The following is an 8,473-nucleotide window of genomic DNA, read 5'->3' on the forward strand; positions in this document are numbered from 1 at the left end:
CAGACTTCTTTGTGGTTTGTCTCCCGATGGGGCCTGGCCATAGACGAGGGCTCAGTTTGTGGTGTGTAGAAGGGATGCCCAGGGAACTTTGGATCAGACGCTTGGGTCCTGCCTCAAAGCTTTGGGTACCGATCACGGGATTCAGGGGAGGGGTCCACACTTTCCCCACCTTTGGCCCTCTGTTGGGGGCACACTAGTGCTGGGTGTGAGAATCCATTCTGTTTGCCAAAGGGAGAAATCCCAGTTTGGCCGCCTGCCCCCAACAAGAGAACGGAGAAGCCACAGAGATGGCAGTGCTAGGCTTGCTTCACACCTGGAGGAACCGAGGACTGGGATATGCTGGGAGCCCCGCTCCCTGGGCAGGGAGGGCAGGTGCAGGGCAACACCTCCCCTGCTCAATCTAGAACTGGTTGAGCAAAGGCAGGCGACCTCCTGAACAGCCAGGAGGGGATCGGAGCTTGGGGCCCACCTGGGCCAACTTAGAGCTGTGATTTTCCAATGCTGGTGCCCCACCCCTGCCCATGGAGCTCATGGGTCAAAGGGGGTCCCAGGTGTTTGTATTGTCACCAGCCACACAAGTGGCTTGAGTACCAGGCCAGAGCAGTGAACTCCCACTGGGATGGCGCTGAGTACGGTGGACCCCGCCGTTTCCTCACAGTCACCGCGTGAATTCATTTTAAGGAGGCTGGAGGGTGGTGGCTGTGAGCTCAGACCCTGGCTTCCCTATTCAGTAGCTGTGTGACCACAGCCAGGCAACTTCCCTCTCTGTGCCTCGTTGTCCTTGTTTGAAAAATAAGGGTGATTATTGTTTTCTTGCCTTGCGTGAGGTTTCTCAGCCGGATTTCCTGGGAGAGCTCTAGGTTTGAACCTTGGACCTGCCTCTCAGTTTGCCAAGTTTCGTGTGTTAGCGTCTTGGAGCTGGGCTGTGCTTTGACCTGTTTTGTTCCGCGTGCTCAGCTAACACAGTGAGGCAGGGCGCCCCGTGCAATAGGGTAGGTTTATCTGCCCTCCCTCACCTCCTCTGCACGTGGATGAAACCCAGTGCCCCCTCTCCGGGCAAGCATTGGGGAGCCCGGAGCTCCACCTTTGTGCATGGTGAGGCTGGTGCAGGTGGTGGGGGGAAAGGATGGTCCAGGGCAGATGCGCTGCCCACGGTGATGGGCTTGGCTTCACTGCTGTCTTCAGGGAGAGCTATCCCAGGAGGGACAGAGGCCTGGGGGTGTTCCTCCAGTTCTTGGTGCTCTCCTGTCTGGATGTGGGTGTTGTTTCGATCATGAGAAGGCAGGCCAGGCAGTGACCCAACCAGGTTCTCTGGGTGAGAGGCTGAGTTGAATAGAATGTGCAAAATCAAGATGTAAGTCCACACTGCATGCTTCTTTTCTAGAAAGGGCAGGTCGTTCTCACCCTGCACAACCACACTCTGCCCCTCACCAGACTCAGATCTCCACATCTATTGGGAAAGATGTCGAATGCATGCCCTGGAGTGTCACGTGGGGAGACCACAGTGATTGGGAGGCAGGGACGGGATGGCTTCAGCTTCCAGAAATTCAGTGCCCCACGTGTGACTGTCCACCAGTGACCCACACACAAAGACCTGCTCATGCCGCCCAGTTCCTTGTCCCGGGAATACAGGCAGGGCTTGGAGACTTGTGCAGGGCCAGCTCACTGACCTGGACAAACAGGGATGTGAAGAGAGCTCTCGGTGAGAGGCAGGTAACCAGGGAGCCTCACCTGCCTCGGGGCCTTAAATACCTCCATAAGCACTGGCAACTACAGAGGTCCCCCTCCGATGCCTCTTTGGCCTGAGTCCCATCCACGTGTCCAGATGCCTCCTCCCTATCTCACTTGTGTGGGTTAGGCTTAGGGTTAGGGTTACGTGGGTTAGGGTTAGGGTTAGGGTTAGGGTTATGTGGGTTAGGGTTAGGGTTAGGGTTGGGTGGGTTAGGGTTAGGGTTAGGGTTAGGGTCTTAAAAGCTTCTCAAACTTCACGGATCAGCAACTCCCACGTCTCCCCCAGAATTTGCTCTCAGGTGATGGCCAGTCCAGACCTGAACATGGAATTACCCCTCTCTCACCCAACCCGCCTGTACTCCTGCAGGCTCTCCTGCAGAAGGCATCCGGCACCTGACCACGCCCTCCCATCTCTGTGCTGACCCTGTCCCAGCCCCGCCCTCTCTCGACAGCAAGAGGAGCCCCAGCACTGGTTTCCCGGCCTCTGGCCTCTCGGCCCCAACCTGTTCTTAGCACAACAGTCAGACTTGTCCTGTTAAGGTGTGAGAGTCAGAGCATGTCACTGCTCTGCTCGGAACTTCTCAAGGTCTCCTGTCACAATGAAAACCAACGTCATTTCCAGAACCTAAGGTTTGCCTCGCTCTTTCTCCCACATTTGCCCAGCGACAGGCATGCCGGCCGCCTAGCTGGCTCTCCAAGGCCCCAGGACTCTTCCACCCCAGGGCTTTTGCACAGGCTGTTTCCTCTGCCTGGAACACTCTTCCCCTTGGCATCCGTCTGGTTCCCTCAACGACCTTCTAGACGTGGCTTAAATATCACCTTCACAGGGAAGGCTTCCTCACACACTCATCCCAGGACTTGGCTTTGCTTTTCTTCATAGAACCTACTCTCCAGTTATAGAATATAAATTACCAATTTATCTTGCTTATCTGTCTCCCCCACAAGAATACAAGATCAGTGAGGGTAAATTTCTGATTATTTTGTTCCCGGATGTATCCCTAGCCCCAGAACGCCGTCTGCCCTGTGTCAGCAGCTGACTCTTCCAGCTCCTACTCTGCACCCACCACCGCTGTGAGAACCTTACATATACTCTCTGACCCTCACAATAGCCCAGCTACTAAATACGATCGTCATCACCCCCATTTTATAGGTGGTGAAACCGAGGCACAGATGGACAGTGGGACCAGCCCAAGGTTACATGCTGATACGTTGCAGAGCTGGAACTCAAACTCCATCTGGCGCCGGAGTCTGTGCTCTTCACCGCCTCCCCTAGAGCTTCATCTCCTCTTGCTGTACTTGTTAAATAACTAGAAAGGCTGCGTCTTGAAGCAGGGCTGGGCCAGATGCAAAGCTTTCCACCAGTGCTTTCCGGACTGTGGGTTGCAACCCACTCATGGGTCATAAAATCATCCCTAGAAGGGCAGGGTTATGTATTATCTGCCACCATGTTATAAGTGACCCCTAAATTGAATGGCTTAAACCAACAATAAACATTTTCTCATGCAATTTCTGAGGTTTAGGAATCCAGAAGCGGCTTAGCAGGTGGTTCTGGCTCAGTGTCTCTCATGGTGTTGCAGGCAAGGTGTTGGCTAAGGCTGCATCATCCGAAGGCTCGACTGAGGCTGGAGGACTTTCTCCCAAGGCAGCTCCTCGTATATTTGGCAATTGGTGCTGGCTGTTGGCTGGAGGTCTCAGCTCCTCACCAGTTGGGCCTCTCCACAGGCTGCTTGAATATCCACACAACATGGCGGCCCCCATGGTGGGTGATCCCAGACACACAATGTCCTTTATGCCTAACCTCGGAAGTCCTGCTCCCCCACTTCTGAGATATTCCATTGGTTACACAACTCAGCACCTTTCAACACGGGAGGGGGCTACACAGGGGCTACCAACAGCCAGGGGTGCATCTTACAAGCTGCCTGCCATAGGTTACTTGACAATAAAGAAACTTGCAAAAGTCCCTGGAGAGGAGTGCCTCACTGATGGTGGCATGTCTGATGGGTGGCAGAGTTCCACTAAGAGGCAAGAGCATGGACCTTGTCACCTTCCACCGGCTGCACCTTCCCACTGAGGTCCAGGGCTCCTCGTGGCTTGTAGCTCCTGCCTGGCTCTGCCTTCTGGCGTAGCACCTAGGTTGTTCTCAACACCCGTTGCTTGATGAACTTGATGTAAAGACAAGGACAAGAATATGGCAGGTTCAGCTAAGAACATGGGAGGCTGGGGACTTCGCTGGTGGTCTAGTGGTAAAGAATCTACCTTGCAATGCAGGGGACACAGGTTCCATCCCTGGTCAGGGAACTATGATCCCACATGCCGCGGGGCAACTAAGCCTGTGTGCCGCAACTACTGAGCTTGTGCACCTCAACTAGAGCCCGTGTGCTGCAAACCACAGAGCCTACGTGCTCTGGAACCCGCGTGCCACAATCTCTGAGATTGTCCTCATTTCTTTTCATTCTTTTTTCTTTATTCTGCTCTGCAGTAGTTATTTCCACTATTTTATCTTCCAGGTCACTTATCCGTTTTTTCTGCCTCAGTTATTCTGCTATTGGTTCCTTCTAGAGAATTTTTAATTTCATTTATTGTGTTGTTCATCGTTGTTTGTTTGCTCTTTAGTTCTTCTAGGTCCTTGTTAAATGTCCCTTGTATTTTCTCCATTCTATTTCCAAGATTTTGGATCATCTTTACTATCATTACTCTGAATTCTTTTTCAGGTAGACTGCCTATTTCCTCTGCATTTGTTTGGTCTGGTGGGTTTTTACTTTGCTCCTTCATCTGTTGTGTGTTTCTCTGCCTTCTCATTTTGCTTAACGTACTGTGTTTGGGGTCTCCTTTTCGCAGGCTGCAGGTTCATAGTTCCCATTGTTTTTGGTGTCTGCTCCCAGTGGGTAAGGTTGGTTCAGTGGGTTGTATAGGCTTCCTGGTGGAGGGGACTAGTGCCTGTGTTCTGGTGGATGAGGCTGGATCTTGCCTTTCTGGTGGGCAGGACCACGTCCATTGGTGTGTTTTGGGGTGTCTGTGACCTTATTATGATTTTAGGCAGCCTCTCTGCTAATGGGTGGGGTTGTGTTCCTGTCTTGCTAGTTGTTTGGCATGGGGTGTCCAGCACTGGAGCTTGCTGGTCGTTGAGTGGAGCTGGGTTTTAGCGTTGAGATGGAGATCTTTGGGAGAGCTTTCACTGTTTGATATTATGCGGATCTGGGAGGTCTCTGGTGGACCAATGTCCTGAACTAGGCTCTCCCACCTCAGAGGCTCAGGCCTGACACCCAGCTAGAGCACCAAGACCCTGTCAGCCACACAGCTCAGAAGAAAAGGGAGAAAAAGAAAGAAAGAAAGAAAGAAAAATAAATAAATAAATGAATAAAATAAAGTTATTAAAATAGAAAAAAATTATTAAAAATAAAAAATAAAAATATAATAAAAAAACGAAACAGAGAAAGAAAGAAGAGAGCAACCAAACCAAAAAACAAATCCTCCAATGATAACAAGAGCTAAAAACTATGCTAAAAAACCGCAAAAAACAAAAACCAAAAGATGAACAGTCAGAACCCTAGGACCAATGGTAAAAGCAAAGCTATACAGGCAAAATCACACAAAGAAGCGTATACATACACACTCACAAGAGGAGAAAAAGGAAAAAAAGAAAAAAATATTTCTAGAATAAAAAAAGGAAGAGAGCAACCAAATCAATAAATCTACCAATGATAATAAGCTCTAAATACTAAACTAAGATAAACATAAATCCAGGAACAAATTAGATGCAGAAAGCAAACCCCAAGTCTGCAGCTGCTCCCAAAGTCTACCGCCTCAATTTTGGGATGATTTGTTGTCTATTCAGGTATTCCACAGATGCAGGGTACATCAAGTTGATTGTGGAGTTTTAATCTGCTGCTCCTGAGGCTGCTGGGAGAGATTTCCCTTTCTCTTCTCTGTCCGCACAGCTCCTGGGGTTCAGCTTTGTATCGGCCCCGCCTCTGCGTGTAGGTCGCCTGAGGGCGTCTTTTGGGAAGCCTGAGGTCTTCTGCCAGCGTTCAGTAGGTGTTCTGTAGGAGTTGTTCCACGTGTAGATGTAGTTTTGATGTATTTGTGGGGAGGAAGGTGATCTCCACGTCTTACTCCTCCACCATTTGAAGGTGCCAACAGGCCATTTTCAATAAAATTTTTCTAAATGAAGAATTAATAAATGCAAACGTTTGGGTGAGATGAGTACCCAAATGGAGAAAAATGAATCTTGACTCCAGCTCACATCACACACACACACACACACACACATCACACACACACACACACATCACACACACACACACATCACACACACACACACACACACATCACACACACATCACACACACATCACACACACACACATCACACACACATCACACACACACACATCACACACATCACACACACACACACATCACACACACACACACACACATCACACACACACATCACACACACACACACATCACACACACACATCACACACACATCACACACACACATCACACACACACATCACACACACATCACACACACACATCACACACACACATCACACACACACATCACACACACACACACATCACACACACACATCACACACACACACATCACACACACATACACACACATCACACACACATCACACGCACACACACGCACGCACACACACACACACCACACACACACATACACACACACACATCACACACACATCACACACACATCACACACACACACACACACACACACACAAACTGAGATGTAAAAGGTAATCCAATAAAATCTACTTTAAAAATAAAAGAGAATCATCTTGGTTGGGCAAAGATTTCTTAAAAAGGACAGTGAAACAATAAGGTCCTACTGTATAGCATAAGGAACTATATTCAATATCCTGTGATAAACCATAATGGAAAAGAATATAAAAAGGAATGCATATATATGTATAACTGAATCACTTTGCTGTACAGCAGAAATTATACAACACTGTAAATCAACTATACTTCAATAAAATAAATTAAAAAAAATATAGAAATAGGAAAAAAAAAAGGACAGTGAAGCACTAACCACAAAAAAAGAAAAGAAACTGGATTTCAATGACATTAAGAGCTTCTTTTAATATTACTCAGCCACAAAAAGAAATGAAATTGAGTTATTTGTAGCGAGGTGGATGGACCTAGAGTCTGTCATACAGAGTGAAGTAAGTCAGAAAGAGAAAAACAAATACAGTATGCTAACACATATATATGGAATCTAAGAAGAAAAAAAAAGGTCATGAAGAACCTAGGGGCAAGACGGGAATAAAGACACAGACCTACTAGAGAATGGACTTGAGGATACGGGGAGGGGCAAGGGTAAGCTGGGACAAAGTGAGAGAATGGCATGGGCATATAAACACTACCAAATGTAAAATAGATAGCTAGTGGGAAGCAGCCGCATAGCACAGGGAGATCAGCTCGGTGCTTTGTGACCACCTAGAGGGGTGGAATAGGGAGGGTGGGAGGGAGGGAGATGCAAGAGGGAAGAGATATGGGAACATATGTATATGTATAACTGATTCACTTTGTTATAAAGCAGAAACTAACACACCATTGTAAAGCAATTATACTCCAATAAAGATGTTAAAAAAAAAAAAGCTTCTTTTCATCAAAAGGGAACATTCAGAGAGTGAAAAGGCAATTCACAAGGAGGGAAAAGGTATTTGCAACGGTGCTCCTCCCACTGGAGGACTCATGGACAGAATATATAAGGGACTCCTACAAATCACTAAGACGGCGATTGGCAAGCTGATTTTTATCAAGGAGGAAGAGACCTGAACAAAATGACCAATAACTATATGAAAATGTACTGAGCATCCTTAGTCGTCAGGAAAATGCAGATGCAACCACCTCCCCCTGGATGGCAAAGATGAAAGGGCCCAGAAGCCCACCTGTTGGTGAGTGTGGAGCCCCTGGCACTTCCACCCCTGGGATGGGGGTGCAGATTAGAACGGCCCCTTGGGGAAAAGAGTCTGGTAGCATCTCTTAAAGCTGAGCATCTGCGTCCCCTGGGAGCAGCTCCGCTTGGCCGGGTTGGACTGCCAGGGACAAAACGTCTGTGCTCATAAGAGTGTTCACAGCGGCATTGCTCATAAACAGTGAAAGAACCCGAAAGTCAGTCCACAGTAGAGTGGGTGACCAAGGTACAGCACACGGCAAACCCCCCGCCACGGGGGCTACAGCGCACGGGAGACTCCCGTGCACGCTGGTGAGAGGAGGAAGCCAGACCCAGGAGCAAACACTCTCGGAATTCCAAGGTCAGGCCAGCTGCACGATTGCACCAGGAGACAGAGGATGGTTACCTCTAGGAGTGGGTGACCGATGTGGAGGGGGCACGGCAGCCGTCCCAGGAACCAGAAACACCTGCATCTCCATCCCGTTACACAGGGGCAGCGAATGTCAAAGTCCTCCCGGTGTGCCCGTAAGGGCACGAACTTCATTATCTGTAAAAAGTCACAAAGCCCAGGCGCTAAATTGTGACCAGCATTCACCACGCACGTACACGTGAAGTCCATCCCCTGCAGCCACTCACTCCCCCCTCACCCGATCCTAACAGGTGGGCCTGTGCGTCCAGGCGGCCATTTGGAGGCGTTCATGGAGATGGCGTTAGAATCTGGGTTCTGGACCCAGGGAAGCAAGGCTGTTACAGTTTAACTACCCCATCAGGGCCCCCGGGTTGGCATTATGACTGGCAGAGGCAA

The sequence above is a fragment of the Balaenoptera acutorostrata genome, chromosome 9 (assembly GCF_949987535.1).
Source record: "Balaenoptera acutorostrata chromosome 9, mBalAcu1.1, whole genome shotgun sequence".
In the NCBI taxonomy this organism is placed as follows: domain Eukaryota; kingdom Metazoa; phylum Chordata; class Mammalia; order Artiodactyla; family Balaenopteridae; genus Balaenoptera; species Balaenoptera acutorostrata.